Genomic DNA, 20,130 nt, shown 5'->3' on the forward strand with positions numbered 1-20,130 from the left:
CTGGCTTAAAACTTTCCAGTTTTTAAATGTCATGTACATTTTTTGCTCAAGATTGCTTTGGCTATTCGGGGCGTTTTGTAGTTCCATACAAATTTTAGAATTTTTTTCTTCTGTAAAAAATTACATTGGCATTTTGATAGGAATAGTATTAAATCTGTAGGTCACTTGGGGGAGTATGAACATTTTAACAGTGTTAATTCTTCCAATCCATTAATACAGGATATCTTTCCATTTATTTATATCTTCAGTTTCTTTCCGTGATATTTTATAGTTTTCAGCACACAGATCTTTCACCTCCTTGGTTAAATTTATTACTTAGTATTTCATTCATCCATTCATTCTTTTTTTTGAGACAGGGTCTTGCTGTGTCACCTGGGCTAGAGTGCAGTGGTGCGATCACAGCTCACTGCAGCATTGAACTCTTGGACTCAAGTGATCCTCTTGCCTCAGCCTCCCAAGTAACTGTGACTACAGGTGTGCGCCACCATGTCTGGCTCATTTTAAAATTTTTTTGTAGAGACATCTCTCTCTGTTGCCCAGGCTGGTCTTAAACTCCTGGACTCAAGCAGTCCTTCTGCATCGGTTTCTCAAAGTGCTAGGATTACAGGTGTGAGCCATTGCACCTGGCCTTATTCTTTCTTGATGCTATTGTAAATGAAATCATTTTCTTTATTTTTTAGATAGTTTATTATTAGTATATATAATAGAAATGCTACTGATTTTTATATGTTGATTTTAGTATCCTACAACTTTACTGCGTTTATTGTAACAATTTTTTGGTGAAGTTCTGAAGGTTTTTTATATATAAGATTATATCATCTGCAAACAGAGACAGATTAACTTCTTGCTTTCCATTTTTGATGTGTTATTTTTCTTGCCTAATAGCTCTGGCTAAAACTTCTAGTACTATATTGAATAGAAGCTATAAGAGTGGGCCTCCTGTTTTGCTCCTGATCTTAGAGGAAAGGCTTTCAGCTTTTTACCACTGAGTATATTAGCTATGGGCATGCCATACGTGGCCTTTGTTATGTTGAGGTCCATTCTTTATACCTAATCTGTTGAGAGTTTTTATCATGAAAGGATATTGAATTCTTTCAAATGATTTTTATCCATCTATTGAGATGATCACATGATTTTTATCCTTCATTTTGTTAATGTGGTGTTAATTTTAATTAATTTACATATGTTGAACCATCTTTGCATCCCAGGGATAAGTTCCACTTGTTCATGGTGTATGATCCTTTTAATGTGCTGTTGAATTTGGTTTGCTAGTGTTATATTGAGGATTTTTGCTTCTATAGCCATCAAGGATATTGACCCATAATTTTATTTTCTTGTAGTTTCCTTGCTAGCCTTGTAAAATGAGTTTGGAAGGGTTGATTCACTCCTCTTCAGTTGTGGGAAAGAGTTTGAGAAGGGTTGGTGTTAATTCTTCTCTTTAAGTGTTTGGTAAAATTCACCAGTGAAGCCATGACGTCCTGGAATAATATTCTTTGTTGAGAGGTTTTTGATTTCTGATTCAGTGTCCTTACTTACTCTTGGTCTCTTCAGATTTTCTGTTTCTGTATTCAGCCTTGGCGTAAGTTGTATGTTTCCAGGAATTCATCCATTTCTTCTAGGTTATCTCATTTGTTGGTGTGTGTGGTATCAATTGTAATGTCTCATCTTTCATTTATAATTTTGTCTTTTTTTTTAGTTCAGCTAAAATTGATAAAATTTGTCAATTTTATCTTTTCAGAAAACTCTTGGTTTTATTAATCTTTTCTATTGTTTTTCTAGTCTCCATTTATTTTTGCTGTGATATTCATTTTTTTCCTTCTGCTGACTTGGGGCTGTTCTTTTTCTAATTCCTTGAGGTGTAAAGTTAAATTTATTTGAGATCTTTCTTCCTTAATATAGGAGTTTATTGCTGTAAACTTCCTTGTAGTACTGCTTTTGCTGCATCTCTCAAGTTTTGGTTTGTTGAAAACCCAAAAAAAAAACTGGAGGCATCATACTATTGACTTCAAAATATACTAAAAAGCTGTCATTGAAACAGCATAGTAATGGCGTAAAAATAGACATATAGACCAATGGAACAGAATAGAGACCCCAGAAATAATTTGTATTTACAGTCGGTGGCTCTTTGGCAAAGTTGCCAAGAACACACAATGGAGGAAAGAGTCTCTTCAATAAATGGTGTTGGAAAAACTGGACATCCACATTCAGAAAAATTAAACCCCTTTTTCACACCGTATACAAAAATCAACTGAAAATGGACTAAAGATTGAGGGGCATGGCTCAGAGGTAGAGGATTTGACTGCAGAATGGACTAAAGACTTAGTAAGATCCAAAAGTATAAAACTACTTGAAGAACACACAGAGAAAAAGCTTCTTGACATTAGTCTGGGCAATGATATTTTGGATATGACCTCAAAAGTACAACAGAAGCAAACATAGACAAATGGGATTGTGTTAAACTAAAAAAAAATGCTGCATAGAAAAGGAAACACACAATAGAATGAAGAGACAGCCTACAGAATGGGATAAAGTGTTTGCAGACCATACGTCTGATAAGGGGTTAATATCTAAACTATACAAGCAACCCATACAACTCGATAGCAAGAAAACAAATAACCTGATTAAAAAATGAATAAAGGACCTTAATAGACATTTCTCAATAGAAGACATACGAATGACCAACAGATGTATGAAAAGGTGCTCAATGTAACTAATCAGGGAAATGCATATTAAAACCACAGTGAGCGGCCGGGTGCAGTAGCTCATGCCTGTAATCCCAGCACTTTGGGAGGCTGAGGCAGGCAGATCACTTGAGGTCAGGAGTTCAAGACTGGCCTAGCCACATGGCAAAACCTTGTCTCTGCTAAAAAATACAAAACCACAGTGAGATATCACCTCACATCTACTAGAATGGGTATTATCAAAGGCAAAAGGTAACAAGTGTGTTGGGAAAATGTGAGATAAAGGGACCCTCTTAGACTGTTGATGAGAATGTTAATACCAATATGGAAAATAATGTGAGTATGGAAGTTCCGCAGAATATAAAAACTGAACTTCCATATGATCCACCAATCCTACTTCTGGGTATATATCCAAAGGAACTGAAATCAAAGAGATACCTGTACGCCTGTGTCCCTCACAGCATGATTCACAATAGTCAAGATAATGGAGACGATGGAAGTGTTCATCAGTAGATGAATGGGTAAAGAAAATATGGTATATGTGTACAATGGAATACTCTTCAGCCTTAAAAAAGAAGAAATCCTGTCATTTGCAACAATATAGATGAACCTATTCATAAATGAAATAGCCAGACACAGAAAGACAAATACTGCATTTTCTCACTTGTATGTGGCATCCAAGAAAGTCAAACTCACAGAAGCAGAGAGTGGAATGGTGGTTGTCAGGGTGTGGGAGATTAGGGGTACTTGGGAAGATGTTGGTTAAAGGTAAAAAGTTTCAGTTAGGATAAATATGTTCTGGAGATCTGTTGTACAGTGTGGTGACTGTAGTTAATGTATACTTGGAAATTACTAAGAGATTAGCTCTTAAATGTTCTCAGCACAAATAAGTGTGAGGTAGATATGTTAATTAGCTAGATTTAATTTCACAAAGTCTATGTACATCAAACCATGTACATTGTAAATATATACAGTTTTTATTTTTTAATTATAACCTTAATAAAAGTGGGAGGAAAAGTGATAAACTGTTAAAGGTAACAAGTTAACTTGTCACCCAACCTATTTATTAATTTTTCTATACAATATAATGTATTTTGAGAACATTGAGACCGGGCGCAGTGGCTCACGCTTGTAATCTCCGCACTTTGGGAGGCCGAGGTGGGCAGATAACTTGAGGACAGGAGTTCGAGACCAGCCTGGCCAACATGGTGAAACCCTGTCTCTACTAAAACTACAAAAAAAAATTAGCTGGGCATGGTAGCGGGCGCCTGTAATCCCAGCTACTCGGAAGGCTGAGGCGGGAGAATGGCTTGAACCCAGGAGTTGGAGGTTGCAGTGAGTCAAGATCACACCATTGCAATCCAGCCTGGGCAACAAGAGTGAAACTCCATCTCAGAAAACAAAACAAAACAAAAAACATTGATGTTTGAAAATCCCCAAGCTTCAGAAGACACACTGCTGTGTATTTGTCCTCCTATGGAAGTCGGCACAGATCTCAATGACTTGTTCTCATTTCACCAAAAAATGACCATTCTGCGTCATGCTATCAGTACAGATGGAAAACTAGCAGCAGTTTACAAAGTTACCACTTGAAAAAACATAACTCTAATTGATTTTTAAAAGTAGTTGATTGTTGCAAGACTTGACATTTCTCTAGTTAATTTCTATGCCTGATGTTTTGCCCCTTACCATCTTCAAAATCTGAATCCACATCCAGGGCTTCTCTGTTAGGAGGCTCCATATCGTATCTCTTTAATCCTGATAATTTCTCAATTTTTTGTTTGCTACCTACCTACCTATTTTCTTAGGCTACCTTTATTTGCTTAGTAAATATAACATTTCATGTTCTGTTACTTTTATTTTATTTTATTTTATTTTTATTTTTGAGATAAGGTTCTGTTGCCCAGGCTGGCGTGCAATGGCATGATCATGGCTCACTGCAACCTCCGTTTCCTAGGCTCAAGTGATCTTCCCACTTCAGCCTCCTGAGTAGCTGGGACCGCAAGTGTACACCACGACGCCCGGCCAATTTTTTTATTTTTTGTAAAGACGGGGTTTCACCATGTTGCCCAGACTGGTCTCGAACTCCTAGAATCAAACAAGCCACCCCCCCTCAGCCTCCCAAAGTGCTAGGAATACAGACATGAGCCACTGCACTGGGCCCTGTTAACTTCTTATGTCATTTCCCTACTTTAATGTATTTGAGGCCTAGTTCTGTGTTGTCTATGTATTTTAACATCACTACAGCGTCTGGTGCAGAGAGGGGCATTCTGTAGTCATGGTACTTCTTATCTTTACTGTTGCTGATGAGCCATAACAAATTTGAGATTAACAATTAACAGATGGACTGGCCAACAAACACTATGTGGAGGAATAAGTGAGGCCAAAGCTGATGGATGATGCAAAGCGGAGATGTAATGTATTTCGTTGGGGAACCGGACAAATAAGCAGAGTAAGCCCTCTGATAGGGGAAGTACGGGCTGTTATGGGCACATAATACTGGGAACATTAGTGGGAGGTGGAGGTCAGAGAGTTGAAGCTGAAACCTATTGGGTGAGGTGGAGTTAGCCAGGTGAAGTGGTAGATTTGGGGAAGAGGAGAGGAGGGGGAGCATCCTGTGTTTAGAACCAAAGAGAGTTTAGTGTGTGATTGTTGGGTGCGGGGGTGGGAGGGTAGGTCATAAAAGGCCTGGTAAACTGTTAAGAAATTTTAAACTTTATCTCAAGAGTGGTGGGAAATCACTGACAAGTTTTAAGTTGGTAGGTGAAGTGCTGGCTGGAAGAACCCCTCCAGCTTGGGTATGTGAGGGTGGCCTGAGAATGGAGGCACCTGTAGTAATCCCCCGGTGAGAGAAATTGTAGCCTGAGCTGGCCTTGGGACTAGAAAAAGTGGACAAATGGTGGTTTAGGAGTAGAATCTCTGTGAGCTGATTGAATGGGGAGAGGGAAACATCAAGCCCAGTGCCCAGACTTCTGGGAGGATCTGGCTGCTACTCAGTGAAAGGAAGCCTGGGAGGTTTTTGAGGGCGGATGATGAGCCCATTTATGGACATATCGAGTTCAAGGATCTACAGGTCATTGAAGGGGAAATGTGAGCTTGAACCCTGCATGTAAGTTCAGAAAACAGAGCACAATGAATTGAGTTCTGGGAGTCTTTCCCATGTGAATGGTAACTGCAGCAGATGAGATAATAAGATCACCTAGTTAGAGGTGGGGGAGCAGAAGAGGGCTTAGGGCAGAACTCTGAAGAGCAACCTGCAAAGGAGACTGAGGAAGAATGGACAGAAAGCATGGAGGAAACCTTCAAGGGTGCATTTCAAGGAGGCAGTGGTTACCACCAGCATTAGCTCCTGCAGAGCCATGAGAATTGAGTCATTTCTGCTGGGCTTAGCAACAAGCACTTTCAGGGGCTTCATGGCAGAGTGACAGCATATGGAGATGCAGTACTTCTGTTGGCCTGTACAGAGCCTTCCCCCCACCCCCCGAGACGGAGTCTCGCTGCTCTGTCACCCAAGCTGGAGTGCAGTGACGTGATCTTGGTTCGCTGCAACCTCTGCCTCACGGGTTCAGGAGATTCTCCTGCCTCAGCCTCCCAAGTAGCTGGGATTACATGCGTGCACCACCATGCCAGGTAATTTTTTTGTATTTTTAGTAGAGACAGGGTTTTGCTGTGTTGGCCAGGCTGGTCTCAAACTCCTGATCTCAAGTGATCCACCCACCTCTGCCTCCCAAAGTGCTGGGATTACAGGCATGAGCCACCGCGCCCTGCTAGTACAGAGCCTTTGAGGACATTAGAAAATGTGTGCCTTTCTGGATGGACATAGTCCCTGGTTTGGTGAGTGGACGGTGCACGGGACTTCAGCTCTTAGGTGCCACCTTAGCTGGGTGCACTTGTTTAGTATGTGGAATACACCTTCCATGCATGGTGGCCTAGGATATATCTGCACTGCTCGATCTAGGGCAGTGTTGCCTCCGGGACATTTGACAATATCCGAAGAAATTTATGATGGTTAAAACTGAACCAGAGAGGGTAGGTGCTACTGTCATCTAGTGGGTAAAGGCCAGAGATGCTGCTAAACACTCAGCAGTGTCCAGGACAACCCCCAACAACAAAGAATTATCCAGCCCCAAATACCAGTTGTGCTGAGAAACCCTGGTGTCTGTGAACCTTTCAGGCTTAAGGGGAAAGGCGGTGAGAGAGGGTGATAGCTGGAGGTGGGTGGACCTGAGAACAGTCTCCTTACATACTTTGCTGCAGTCTCATTTGCTTGTGGCAGTTTTCACCTTGCCTCTCCCACCTCTCTACCATAGAACTCTTATTCATCACGTTGTAGGTTTCATCTGTTTATTCTTACGTAGCCATTTTCACTGTTCCCTCTCCCACCCCTACTCTCCCTGAGCAGTAAGTTCTGTGCAATCTTGTGTCCTTAATTTCTGTTTCTGGGCACACTGTAAAACATCTGTATTTTAATAGTATCTGTCAGGAAATTCTATTTTGGCAACCGAGTACGGGCTAATCTAAAGTAGCCCATACTTCAGTGCTGTGTTGATAAGGCTTTAATGCATAGTTAGCCCCTTGACTGTCAGGCTTGGAAAAAAGACAGGAAGTATTCCTTGTCTTTGGAAAGGAGCCTACTCTGGCTTTGGGAAGGAAAGCGTACAAATGGTTCTCACCAGATAGGGTTGCAGCAGCTCTCCCAGCATTTTGGGAACAAATCAGGTCATTATCTCAACAATGTCAAAACTGTGTTCCCAGATCAGTTGTTGTTTGAAACATTTGGGGCTGATACTGAGGAGAAGAATTAATTAGCAGCTCCCTCTCTTGGTGTTCTTTTTCAGCCTTCTCAAATTGCAGCACGAGAGTCCCTTAGACATGCTGGCTGCTCATTTAGTAATCTGTATTTTGCTCAGTACAAAAGGTTGCTGGCTAAGTTTTGTGAGCCCCTCTAATGTCAGGCTGACAGTGTCTTGGGTTCAATTAACAAGAACGTTTACAGTAACATTTTGTCAATGGGGAAGGACTTGAATTCACAGAACTGTCTTGGAAAGCCCTGGGTAAGTTTCAAGAGCAAAGTTGCCTTTTCTGTTTTCAGAAATATTTTACCCTGAAACAATGTATAAATCTAAAGCCTATGCAAGAATGAAAACAAGCTTGAATATTAAGATTTGGCACAGAGTGTGCACAAGCCATGAGACTGGGTTAAAAACAGGAAGTGTCTTAATTTAAAGATAGTGATGGGGAGACAGATTAAGATAAACTGCTGGCCATGTTGAATCTGAAATAGGCAGGCCTTGGTTGTGGGCACGTTCCCTTCTGAATTACTCTTTGTGCAGATATATTTTAGACCTCTTTCTATTAAATTGTCTTTCACATTTAAGAGAGAGTTTCAAAGATAGGGCTAGTGATAAGAATTCTCTTCCTGCATGATGGGTACCGTTACATAAATGATATAAGCATACTTTTCTTGTGTCTGTGTATAACTGGTCTGCCACTCTACAAAATAGTAAACCACATTGGAGCTTTTACATTTCTGTAGCGGACTAACCCATGCTGTGAAAGAGGAAGGTGGTGGTGGACAAAAAGTGGTAAGTTTTAGGCTAAAGGATGTTGATGTAAAAAAAAGCCTGAGATCATCTAACTTTTTTTTTTTTCCCCCTTAGGACTGCAGGAAGTGTTGTTAAACATCTGTTTAAGTTGCCTATACCATGAAATCCATAATCTTCGTTCATAACTATGATAGCATATGGTTTTCTGTAGTTAAGAAAACTATTTCTCATGTATTTCATGGTTTGGCCAAATTCCTTTTATTACATTAGTACTAAACAATTCCTTATGATTTCTTGAGAAGAATATTTATTGTGGATAAATAAGGGAAAGTAAGACAATTATGAAACCTTAGTATCAGCAGTCATTCTAAACCACATTGCACACCTTCAGTAAAAGTGGTTACAAAAGGTTTTTCTCACTTCAGGCAGCTAGCAAAAGATCCTCCAGGAAAGAGTCCTGGCTTTTTCTTGGTGTTATTTTAGGTATTAACTCAGGAGGGCTTTCTGAAGATTTGTCAGTGAGATAATTGGGGGGTTCCTGAGCTTTTCATTGTTGTAGGTGAACTTGGTACTTACTTCTTTGGCTTTTAAACCCTCAGCAGCATGTACAGATGCCCTGACATGCTTTCTGGGTTGACTTTAACACTAAATAGCAGGGGTATTTCTCAAGAATGTTTAAGAAAAGAATGCAAACAGATTTATTTGCACAGATATTTGTGACTTCTGTGAAAAAATTCCAATAGTTGTAATAGAGGAAATTTTTATAAACACACCCCTACCAACTAATCCATCGTGTATTTTTATGTGTATATAGAAAAAATATGAAAGGATATACTAAAATGTTAATTGCAGAGTTTCTCTGGGAATTGAGAGAATTTAATTAAAAATTTTTATCAAGATTTTTAAAGTTTTATAATGATCATGTTATGTTTGTGTAATAAAAATAAAATAGAGGCTAGGCACAGTGGCTCACACCTGTAATCCCAGCACTTTGGGAGGCTGAGATGGGAGGATTGCTTGAGCCCAGGAGTTCAAGACCAGCCTGGGCAACATAGTAAAACTCTATTTTAAAAAAATAAAATAAGAGAGAGGGACAGTAAATGCAAATATATAAATGACAGGATTTTTTTTTTTTTTGAGATGGAGTCTCGCTCTGTCGCCCAGGCTGGAGTGCAGTGGCCGGATCTCAGCTCACTGCAAGCTCCGCCTCCCGGGTTTACGCCATTCTCCTGCCTCAGCCTCCCGAGTAGCTGGGACTACAGGCGCCTGCCACTACGCCCGGCTAGATTTTTGTATTTTTTAGTAGAGACGGGGTTTCACCGTGTTAGCCAGGATGGTCTTGATCTTCTGACCTCGTGATCCACCCGTCTCAGCCTCCCAAAGTGAATGACAGAAATTTTATGGTCTGGTCAAAGAATTGTCATTGCATGAAATTATAGATATGGTCACATAGAGTTACCTTTTTTTCGTTATAATCCCACCAATAATTGTAAAGTTTCTTTTCTCTTTTTTTTTTTCCTACTTCTTCCACAGAAAAACAGGACAAGGAAACCTGTGTGAATTTTCAGCTTTTCACCTTTTCTTCTCTGATTTTATTTCTTCTTCACTCTTACTCCAACAGTCCTCCCAGGCCTCTTGAGAGAATAGAGAAGACCCCCTCCCAGAACCTTCCTGTAAGGTCTCCCCACTGACTTCCTATAGTGGATGTGACTGTGTGCCAGGTGCCTGCCGAAGACTCCTGTCACTGACTGTGCCCTTTGGGAAAAGAGTAAACAGTGGCCTCCTCCTATGGCTGACTTGGTTCATGTTCAGACTCTCCAACTTGCTGGTGAGAATTGCCAAGGAGTGGTTCATGGCAGGATAGAACTAAACTGATAGATGAAAGCTCCACAGTGCTTCAAGACAGGCTCCCGTTCATGTTTAGCAGTTTTCCTTCCTTCAAAATAAAAAAACTAGCAGTCCTTAGGGAGGACAGTTTTTTCCTCCCTTTTCCTATTCTGGCTCCAACAGCTGTCTCAACACAGCCCGAGATGGGGATGAACCTGGCTTCCACTGGCAATAGCTGTATTGTGGGAGTGTGAGAGAGACGCCACCTTTTCCTCCCTCTGCCCGAGCCACCTGGCCCCTTTGTTCTTTCTCCTCATTGTTCTCTGGGGTACGAGTGGCTGTGACTCTATGACATAGGAACTAGGAAGCTGGGGTGGGGGGCAGGGGAACATGTAAATCCTCACGCAGGTGGCAGTTATTGTCTGTGTGGAGGAAATAAGCCCAATTCTTCCTGGAGATGTGCTTTCATCTCCTAGCTTCCAGAGGGTGAAATGAACCTTAATGGAGGTTGGGGGATTGTAGACACACAGTCCTGGGTTGAGGGGGCAGTGGTCAGAAAGTTTCCTAGGGAAATATACAAAGGAGAATTAATGCTGGGGACAGTGAGGTGGGTTTTGGTCCTTTCCACATAACTGACACCTTTCATAGCAAGGACTTGCTTTCTCGCGTGGAATGTCAGCAGTTGCAACACTACTGGGTTGGATCAGGATAATTATTCAGAATCACGAGTTACCTGTTTGCAAGCAATCACATTGTAGGTGGGATAAATAAGCAGTCTGTGGTAGGTTCCCCCCCTCAACCACCCCCCGACCAGGGGAGATTGTAATTTTAAGTATTGTTTTGGATATTGGTAATTCTAAAGCTCCAATCTTAACTGGGTTTTATGAAAGCTGTTACAGAATATTTATTACTAAAAAAATCCCCTCTTATTACTTAATAACACGGTGCCTAGCCACTCCTTTGTCTCCATATCCATACATGAAGCCTGATTGCAGATCTTGAACAGTATATTTCTTTGGACTAAGCAGCAAGAACAGATAAGATATCTTACCAAAACACCACTATCAGGGCCAAGTGGCGTGGCTCACACCTACAATCCCAGCCATTTGGGAAGCTGAGGTGGGAGGATTGCTTGAGGTCAGGAGTTTGAGGCTGCAATGAGTTATCGCGTCACTGCACTCCAGCCTCAGCAACAAAGGGAGACACTGTCTCTAATAAAACAAAAACATTGCACCATTGTCAGAAAGGGACTTGGTCTCCTTTGTTGGATTAAATTATCTCACGTGCAAGGTGGTGGCCAACAGCCTAAGAAGATACACAGGCTCTTCACTGTAGATGTTTGGCAGTGTGGGATTTACAAGGTTAATTATGAGTGTAAGGCCCAGGAGTCTTTTCTTCCTAACAATTTCATGTTATCCTACTTCTTTTTCCATTCTTTCTCCGAACTGTCTTTGTACTTTATTAAATTCTTCTCTTTCCCAGACTCCAGAATAATTTCCTGTGATAATGTTTTAGCAGTTTCTCCAAGAGAAGGCTCCAGGAGTCTTTAAATCCAGCCCTCTTTCTGCTGTATCTTTGTGCCTCACATCTTGAGAGAAGTTGAGCGGTAGAAAGTAAAGCTGAAAAAGAGATGGGTGAGGGAGGAAAGCCAAGATGGAAAATGGATGGGAATGAATGAGGAACATGATGTGGGTTGGGGTGGCAATTCATGGTTAATACAACATGTATGGCTCAGTATAACCAGATTGTCATAAGAAGCTCAGGCAGCTCTCCCCCTCTGTTGCCTGGGGCTTTTTGCAGTTACAATAAAGGTGGAAAGATGAAGAATGAGAGCAAGCAGAAAACACACATTTGCATGTTTTCCCTCTTTTTACCCAGATTGAGTAGATGGGAGGCATAGCTGTTACCACCATGATGGTATTTCATACCAGATTCAATCTACTAGTTTGTTAGGTTTTATAGGCATGATTCCCAAATTTTGAATCTGAAGTTAGCTGTCAGTTTAAATTCAGAGGGTCCACAGTTTTTCAGATTTTTCTTGATTCTGCTTTTGGAAACCAGAAAGATGTTGAATTTACTTTTCATCTGACAATATTGCACATCTGTGAACCCAACTGATCTGAAAGTGTTTACCTCTTAACTCTATGAAGTCAACAGGTGATCCTGGATGGCTGAGACAATGGCGAGGACCGGGTATAATGGTTACTCTCACCTGTGCTCCAGACTCTCTACTTGGTGCTAGAAATACAGCAGTGAACAGACATGTTCTTGCCTCCACACAGCTTGCAGTTTAGCAGGGCAGACTGACGACATTAAAAGACACCCATCAGTGTTGTTATAATGGTGATAAGAGTTTCAAAATAAGGGGCCAGATGCAGTGTCTCACGCCTGTAACCCCAGCACTTTGAGAGGCCAAGGCAGGAGGATTACTTGAGCCCAGGAGTTGGAGACTACCCTGGGCAACAAAGCAAGACCTTGTTTCTACAAAAAAAATATCAAAAATTAGCTGGATGTGTTGGCGTGCACCTGTGGTCCCAGCTACTCAGGAGGCTGAGGTGGGAGGATCACTTGAGCTCAGAAGGTCAAGGCTGCAACGAGCTGTGATTCCAGCCTGGGTGAGACAGGATTCCACCCTGTCTCAAAAAAAACAAAAATAAAGGGAGCATGTAACAGGAGGATCTAATCTAACCTAGGCAAGAACGGCATTCTTGAGAAGTGCCTTAAGACCTGAAGGATTGATCGAATGCCCATGTGAAGATTGGCGGTGGGTGCTCTGAGAGGGAAAAATGGAAACGGCATATGCAAAGACACTGAGGTAGAAAGGGAGCTCTGGCCTGCTTGTGTGATTACTGTGGGAGAATGAACAGTAAGAAGACAAAAGTAGAAGCAAGAAGACCAATCAGGAGGTTGCCTAACTAAGGTCAGTTAGCTGGGGATTGCCCAAGCCAAGACTCAAACTTATTTTTGTGAAGACCCCACACCCTCCTCAGCAGTTGTTAAACAATATTTGATGATAGTGTTCATGTCAACCTGGCACATATCTAAAAGATTCTTAAGTGACTTTTTCTTTTCACATGGCTTTTTGACCTTTTAAATATAATACATTTTAATATTATGTTATTAGCTGCACAAAGGAAGGGTACTGCTCATTTGAATTAACCGGAAGAAACTTGGAATTTTGCCTGTCTTCTGCTTTAGCCCTGCCAAAATGTAATTTCTTTAATTCATCAAATCACATTCTTGACTAATCTGCTCAAGTCTATACCATGCCTTGGCCTTTTTCCCTATGACAGTTTAGGAATCTTCAAAGAACATATTTTGAAATGTTTTCTCTTGATCAGGGTGTTTGTGGTTAGATATATTGCATACACTGCTTTCATTTGCAGAATGAGCTATTTTTCTACCATGGGATCCTTTGTTAGAAATGAACATGATTGTGGCTGGGCTCAGTGGCTCACGCCTGTAGTCCTGGCACTTTGGGAAGCCAAGGCAAGAGGATAGCTTGAGCTCAGGAGTTTGAGACCAGCCTGGGCAACATAGCGAGACCCCTTCTCTACAAAAAATCAGAAAATTATCCAGGTCTGGTGGCACACATCTGTAATCCCAGCTACTTGGGAGGCTGAGATGGCAGGATCGCTTGAGCCTAGGAGGTTGAGGCTGCAGTGAGCCATGATTGTGTCACTGCATTCCAGCCTGGGTGACAGTATTTGTAAAAGAATGCAATTGTAATTTCATCACCTTTATTTTAAAAAATCGTGTATCAGGTGCGTGCTGTGAAAAGCAGTTTAGATGTTGACTGTCTCTACCTTCTAGGGACTTAACTTGTGTTCAGAAGTATTTAAAATGAAATAATTCTCTTAGCTAATAATGACTAAATTACTGTGGAGCATTGAGGGCTACTTTGTGCCAAGCAGTCAGCTTTAAACACCTTTGATTTTCTCTGTGATCAGGGGTATACTGTAATTTTTATTGTACATTTGGGGAAACTGAGGCTTAAAGTGGCGGCGTTTTCTTAGAGCACGCAGGTGGAAAGCGATGAAGCTGAGTCCTCAGCTTATGTCTTCTCAGGGTCCTTGATCTTCAGCACCCTGTAATTCTGGTTCATTTTAGGCAATTATCAGAAGTCACCTCAAATGCCAAGAACCTGTGTAACACAGGGGATGAAGTAAATGTGAGAAATGTAATGAAGCGTTTCCTTATAAACTGTTGTAAAGATTTTGTTCCAGAGACCAAGTATGAGAAAAATAGAAGCCAATTGTTCAGTTTCATATTAGTCACCCTCTTCTACTGAACTGTTGGTAAATTCAAAGCTTCCCTCTATACGAATTTACTTTTATAGGAATATTATAAAATCTATACTTAGCAATATTAGAAAATAAACTGTACTTAATAGGGTTTAATGGAAATTAAACCCAAATATAATGGAAATCTGAATGAATGCTCATTTAAAAAATGTAATTTATAGCAGTGGTTCTCAGACTTTAGCATGCATTTGGGTCCTCTGGAAGATTATGTTAAAACACAGATAGCTGGGCCCCAATCCCAGACCTTCTGATTCAGGAGGTCTGGGACTGGCCTACAGATTTACATTTTTGACAAGTTATCAGCTGTATTAGATATTAGGGTTCTCCAAAGAGAATTAGGGTTCTCCAAAGAGACAGCATAAGTATATTAGGAAGGAGATTCATTGTAGGAATTGGCTCATGTGATTATGAAGGCCAGGAAGTCCCAGGATGTTCCCCAAGAAGTCTCAAGATCTGCCATCTGCAAACTAAAGAACCAAGAAGGCCATTGGTCTAATTCAGTCTGAGTCTGAGGGCTGAGAACCCGGGAGCACCTGGCATAAGTTTCCGTCTCCGTCTGAGTCTGAAGATCCAAGAACCAGGTGTGCTGATGTCTGAGGGCAGGGAAGGGTGGAAGTTCCAGCTCAAGCAGAGAGCACGTTATTTGCCTTTCCTCTCCCTTTTTGTTCTATTCTGGTCCTCAGTGATTGGATCCACACTGATGGGCATCCACAATGGCGGTCTTCTTAACCATTTTCCCACTTAGAAAAAAAGTGCAGCTTGTGGCCAGTGCTCATTTAATTTTACATAAACATGCTCTTGGAGACTGAAGCAAATTGGACTGATTTTCAATGTCAAAATAAAATAGAAAATATTATTTCTAAACAGAACTAACATCAGAATCGTCTGAATGACCAGAGCTGTCATTCAGGTTGTAAGACAGTAGAACCCCTACATAGTAATAAGTGCTAGTGAAATGAGCTGGCCAGTTGATAATCTCTGAGAAAGCCATCTCCTAGTCTTATACCACATCAGTAATCCAAAGCAGGATGGTGATCTGAAGTCCTCCATAGTCAAGGATGATACGATGACTCTATGGAGCCATCACCACTATTGGGAAGACAGTGGGGCACGTGCCTCCCCTACCTTCCACACCATGTACATGATGGCATGTGACTTAGATGTGCAAAGTGTACACAGTGTCAGCTTTATGATGATAAACTCTTCCACTCAGTCTACTACGTATATGGCATAGTCATTATACTGCTAAATTAAATGAGTGAACATAAATCAGGATTGAGATACCAATTAGGTAAAATACTGTAGTTTGTATATGGTGGGGATTATCCTTTTCCTGGAATGTTTCAGCATCAAACCTTTGCTGAGTTTCTCTTCTTGTAGTGACTGAGAATTAGCTGAAATAACTGTAAAAGTGTAAGAGTCCCATTTGGCTGGAAACTAAATCACAGAGGCTGGTTTACTAAGCCTTAAGAAATTCCTTTAGATTTGATGTGTCCGGACTTGTACTGGAATATGAAATACTCAGTTTGACAAGATCTGTGAGTTCCTAGTACATACGTGTTTTTAAAAATGTGTTTCTCAAAATACAATTAGGAAAAAATTCCTTTGAAATGTTAAAACTACCTTTAGTGGTGATAAGGATGCCAACAACCCCTTCTGTTTAAATAAAAACAAACAACTTTTAACTTTCATGATGTTATAATACATCATTAACTTGTGTAGACAAACATCAGTGCTCACATTTAAAGTAATCATTAAACATTTTCAGAGTTATTCTTAAAATGACTTTTTAATCTTACTACTCTAAAATATTACTGCAAATTTGTTGGTGGGGTAGTTGTAATAAGTTGTAGTTCTTATTTCTTCTTTCTCTAGAGTCTGTTTTGGCTTTACCTTGGGGGGAAAATTCCCAAAGAATTGTAACCGAATACAGAAGCATTTTTTAAAATCTTATTTTAAAGAGGAGGAGAAATTTTAGAGCTATTTCTGATAATAAGCCTCAAAAACTGAGAGGTATTTATCTTGCTTATTTTTTTTTTTTAAATTAATGAGCATGCATTGCTTATATAAAACATTTCTCTGTGTGTGTCCACATCTGATGCAGATAGAAGTTCAATGTGAATTTAGTGATTCCCAGGGAAGTCTTGGGGAACTTTGGTTTCTGCGTTGTGCTCTCCTCTATGTGGTGAGTCTTAGTCTCTGGAGTCAGCCAGATCCAGATCTTAGTCTCATGGAATCAGCCATGATCATTTTAAACTTATAGTTATTAAAGTGCTATGGTGTATAAAAGTGCTTATGGAACTAAAATGTGGGGAATTAAATTAGATACAATGACTGTGAGGTTTTGCTTTTTAGTAACTGTTTTTCATTACTTCATTGATCCAAAGTGAGATTTTTAAAGCTAAAGTCCTTGTTCCATTAAGATAATTCTGTCATTACTTGCCTTACTCAAATTCCTAGCCCCTTTGGTACTTTCTCTCTAGCTCTTGCCCTGCTTGATGATGTTCCTGAATGGTTTTAGTTTTCTTTGTTTATTTTTCCACTTTCTCGGGCCAGGCCTCCAATTTAATTCTTTTAGTTGAATGAGCTGCTTTCTTCCTTGTTACAGACTCACTTAGAGCTCATTCCTCTCTGCCTTAGTCCCAGTATGGTCTCAGTAATGACATGCAGTATGGGGACTTTGTTTGGACTCCTATTTGAACAAACCAACTGTAACAAGACACCTTTGAGATGATAAAAATTTGAATATAGATTGAGTTCTTGATGATAAGAAATTGTTAATTTTGTTAGGTTTGTTGATGGCATAGTTACTTTAAAAACAAATTTCTGGCCGAGTGTGGTGGCTCATGCCTGTAATCCTAGCACTTTGGGAGGCCAAGGCAGGAGGATCACATGAGCTCAAGAGCCTGCAGTGAGATGAGATTGCACCAATGCACTCCAGCCTGTGTGACAGAGCAAGACCCTGTCTCAAAAGGAAAAAAAACAAAAACAAAAACAAATTTATTCATTAATTATAAACACACACTGATGTTCTTATAAGTGAAAAGATATATTGTTTTGGTTTTGCTTTAAGATTTCAGCAAAAATAAAAGAGAAAAAGAGGGACTATATTAAAAAGACTGACAAAATATGTATCATTGTTGAAGCTTAGTGATGGGTGCATTGTATTCATTATAGTATTATCTTTTGAATATATTTGAAGTTTTTCATATTAGAAGGTTTAAAAAATTAGAACAAAAATGAATGTGGAGTTTCAGGATCCTACCAGATGTTTCTAAAGGAACTTTAAGTGACAATGGGGAAAAATGTCCATATCATCCTGGAGTTTAAGGCAGGGAAGTTTTGGTAGGCGGCTATTGAAAAATAGCCAACCTGTTAGTCAAAAATGTATATATGATCTCATGGCCACAGATAGTAACGTAGAAGACAGGTAACAAGAGTAGTAATTCTTGGGTGAGGAAGAACAGGAGAAGGCAGCCCAAGAAGTTACTGAGGGCCCCCAAGAACTAAGGAAATCTGTTTTGTAAAAGGACCTGTACGGCCAGGTGTGGTGGCTCACACCTGTAATCCCCGCACTTTGGGAGGCTGAGGTGGGAGGACTGCATGAGCCCAGAAGTTTGAGACCAGCCTGGGTTGGTTTAATTAAATTAGCTGGGCATGGTGGCACATGCCTGTGGTCCCAACTACTCGGGAGGCTGAAGTGGGAGGGTTGTTTGAGCCTGGGTGGTTGAGGCTACAGTGAGCTATGATCGTGCCACCGCACTCCAACCTGGATGACAGAGCGAGACTCTCTCTCAAAAAACAAACAAACAAACAAAGCTATACAAACAATGGTAGGAATATCAAGAAACCCAGGAGTGAAGAGAGAATTAGTCAGATGCTGTGAGAGGAGGTGGAGAAAGCCAGTGTAGAATGGGCAGGCACCTTTGAAAAGCCTAGAGGAAAATTTTAGAAGGGCATTAAGGAGGAGCATAGCAAGGAAGTCTAGACCTATGACTTGGAGCTCAGTAATGACATGCAGTACAGGGACTTCGTTTGGACTCCTATTTGAACAAACCAACTGTAACAATTTATGTAACGTTCTGTTATATAAATAGGATATCCAGAGATAGGAAATAGGGGAAATAGAGGATAATTTGGAAAAACACCCCACTGTTATTATTTGTGGCAGTTATGTTCTATAAAGTCGCTAAGGACATAATTAGTGAATACTGAGCCGTTGCTCCTAGGGGAACAATACAGAGTTAGATTCCTGTTGTACAAAATCTGGTTGTAACGATTTTGTCAACTGTCAACCCATCAATACATAGCCTTGTTTTACATGTGTTTATGTTTAAAGATACCTTGTTTAGTATACATTGTTGGTTCATTAACATTGACCTCATGGCCAAGAGCACTATATCTCATGCCTGAATGAAGTTTATCCAATGCATCTCTTCTCCCTAAGGCACATCATGGCCTTGTTGTGATTAAGAACATTAGAGAACACTAAGGCATGATGTTTGGGGCTCATTTTAAACAGCAAAATCACCAAGAAACCCACAAAAAAAAATAGTCCTAAAAACTGGTCACAAAAAGGACATTTGTTTATAGTATAAGGGCTAAAACAAAAAGTGTAGGCTAGTTTGGCTTTAGCTGGGTACGTGTATGTGGAGTGACTCAAATATTTTGGTGTGTACTCGCTGCAGTTGGCACATGTACTAAAATTGGAATGATACGGAGAAGATTAGTATGGCTCCTGTGCAAGGATGACACAAATTAGTGAAACGTTCCATAATGAAAAAAGAAAAAAAAATACTGGTTCTCTCCACATGTGCACAAATGACCATGAGCATTGGTCTTGGGGTTATAAATAAGTTTTAGAAGATGAATTTGCAAATATGGAATCCATGAATAATAAAGATGCACTGTATTTTTTCATCTTTATTTCTTAATTGACAACTGTGATCTGTATTTTTAATGAGCCTTTTTTGGGGAGCTTGATAGGCATCGAGTGTTTTTCCCAAAGATTTGTCACCTTCTTGTGAATTGTCTAGTCTGTTCTTTTGGTTTTATAGATTTATTCTAAACTACAAGTTAATGGTAGTTTGCCATTTATAATTTCTTGCAGAGGTTTTTGCAGAGATCATCCATTTAATATTTTTGTGCACTGAAGGTTTTAATTGTACAGTCAACACTGTCATTCACTTGTGATTTTCATTTTTTCCAAGCTTAGAAAACTTGAGGGATGATGATTTTTTTATTGGAAAGGTTAAAAAAAAATGTGGGTAAAAGTGATGGATGCCTAGGGTGAGGGTGGTGACTGAATATGTGGTACTTGAAATTGAGTTTGAGTGTCCAGCCCTGATTTCATTGTATCTTGGGATACTTAAAAAAGTCTTGCAGAGGCAATCTGCTTGAAAATGCTGTATAAACCTTAAACCTCTGTAAACTGTCAAATGTAAGTGCATAATAATTTCTGATTTGTAGACGTCTGTTGACAATCTTTCAAGACAGGAGAAAGGTGAAAAAGACTGAAAAGACAAACATATTTTTCAGAAATTAAAAACATGTAAATTTTCTGAAGTAGAGAATGAGAGATTTTTCTAAATGTGACCCAGAAGGCTTTCAGGTGATTTCCTAATAAGATTTGAGTTTTCTGAGGTTAAATATGGTTGTGGCTCTCTACCATGTGCCCCAGTCTTATCTTTGTTATGCCCCTTCACACATACTCTGTTCTTCACATACCCTTCCTTCTGCTGGCTAGTGCTTCCCTGTTTCTGGAACTTTCTT

At 40.1% G+C, this 20,130-nt stretch overlaps 1 protein-coding gene across 2 annotated transcripts in view; it reads left to right on the forward strand.

Annotated features, from left to right (window-relative positions):
• KANK1 (KN motif and ankyrin repeat domains 1) overlaps positions 1–20,130 on the forward strand; it is a 232,950-nt gene that overhangs the window by 29,396 nt on the left and 183,424 nt on the right. The window contains exons 1-3 of one of the 2 annotated variants that reach the window (XM_011956466.1): positions 353–474; positions 1,341–1,503; positions 9,761–10,382. The exons of the other annotated variant lie outside the window; for it this stretch is intronic. The gene's annotated coding sequence lies outside the window, so the exon portion shown is untranslated. Of the gene's footprint in view, positions 1–352; positions 475–1,340; positions 1,504–9,760; positions 10,383–20,130 lie in introns of those variants that run through there. 2 annotated transcript variants of the gene reach the window in all.

Source organism: Colobus angolensis, unplaced genomic scaffold (assembly GCF_000951035.1).
Source record: "Colobus angolensis palliatus isolate OR3802 unplaced genomic scaffold, Cang.pa_1.0 Scaffold419, whole genome shotgun sequence".
Taxonomy (NCBI): domain Eukaryota; kingdom Metazoa; phylum Chordata; class Mammalia; order Primates; family Cercopithecidae; genus Colobus; species Colobus angolensis.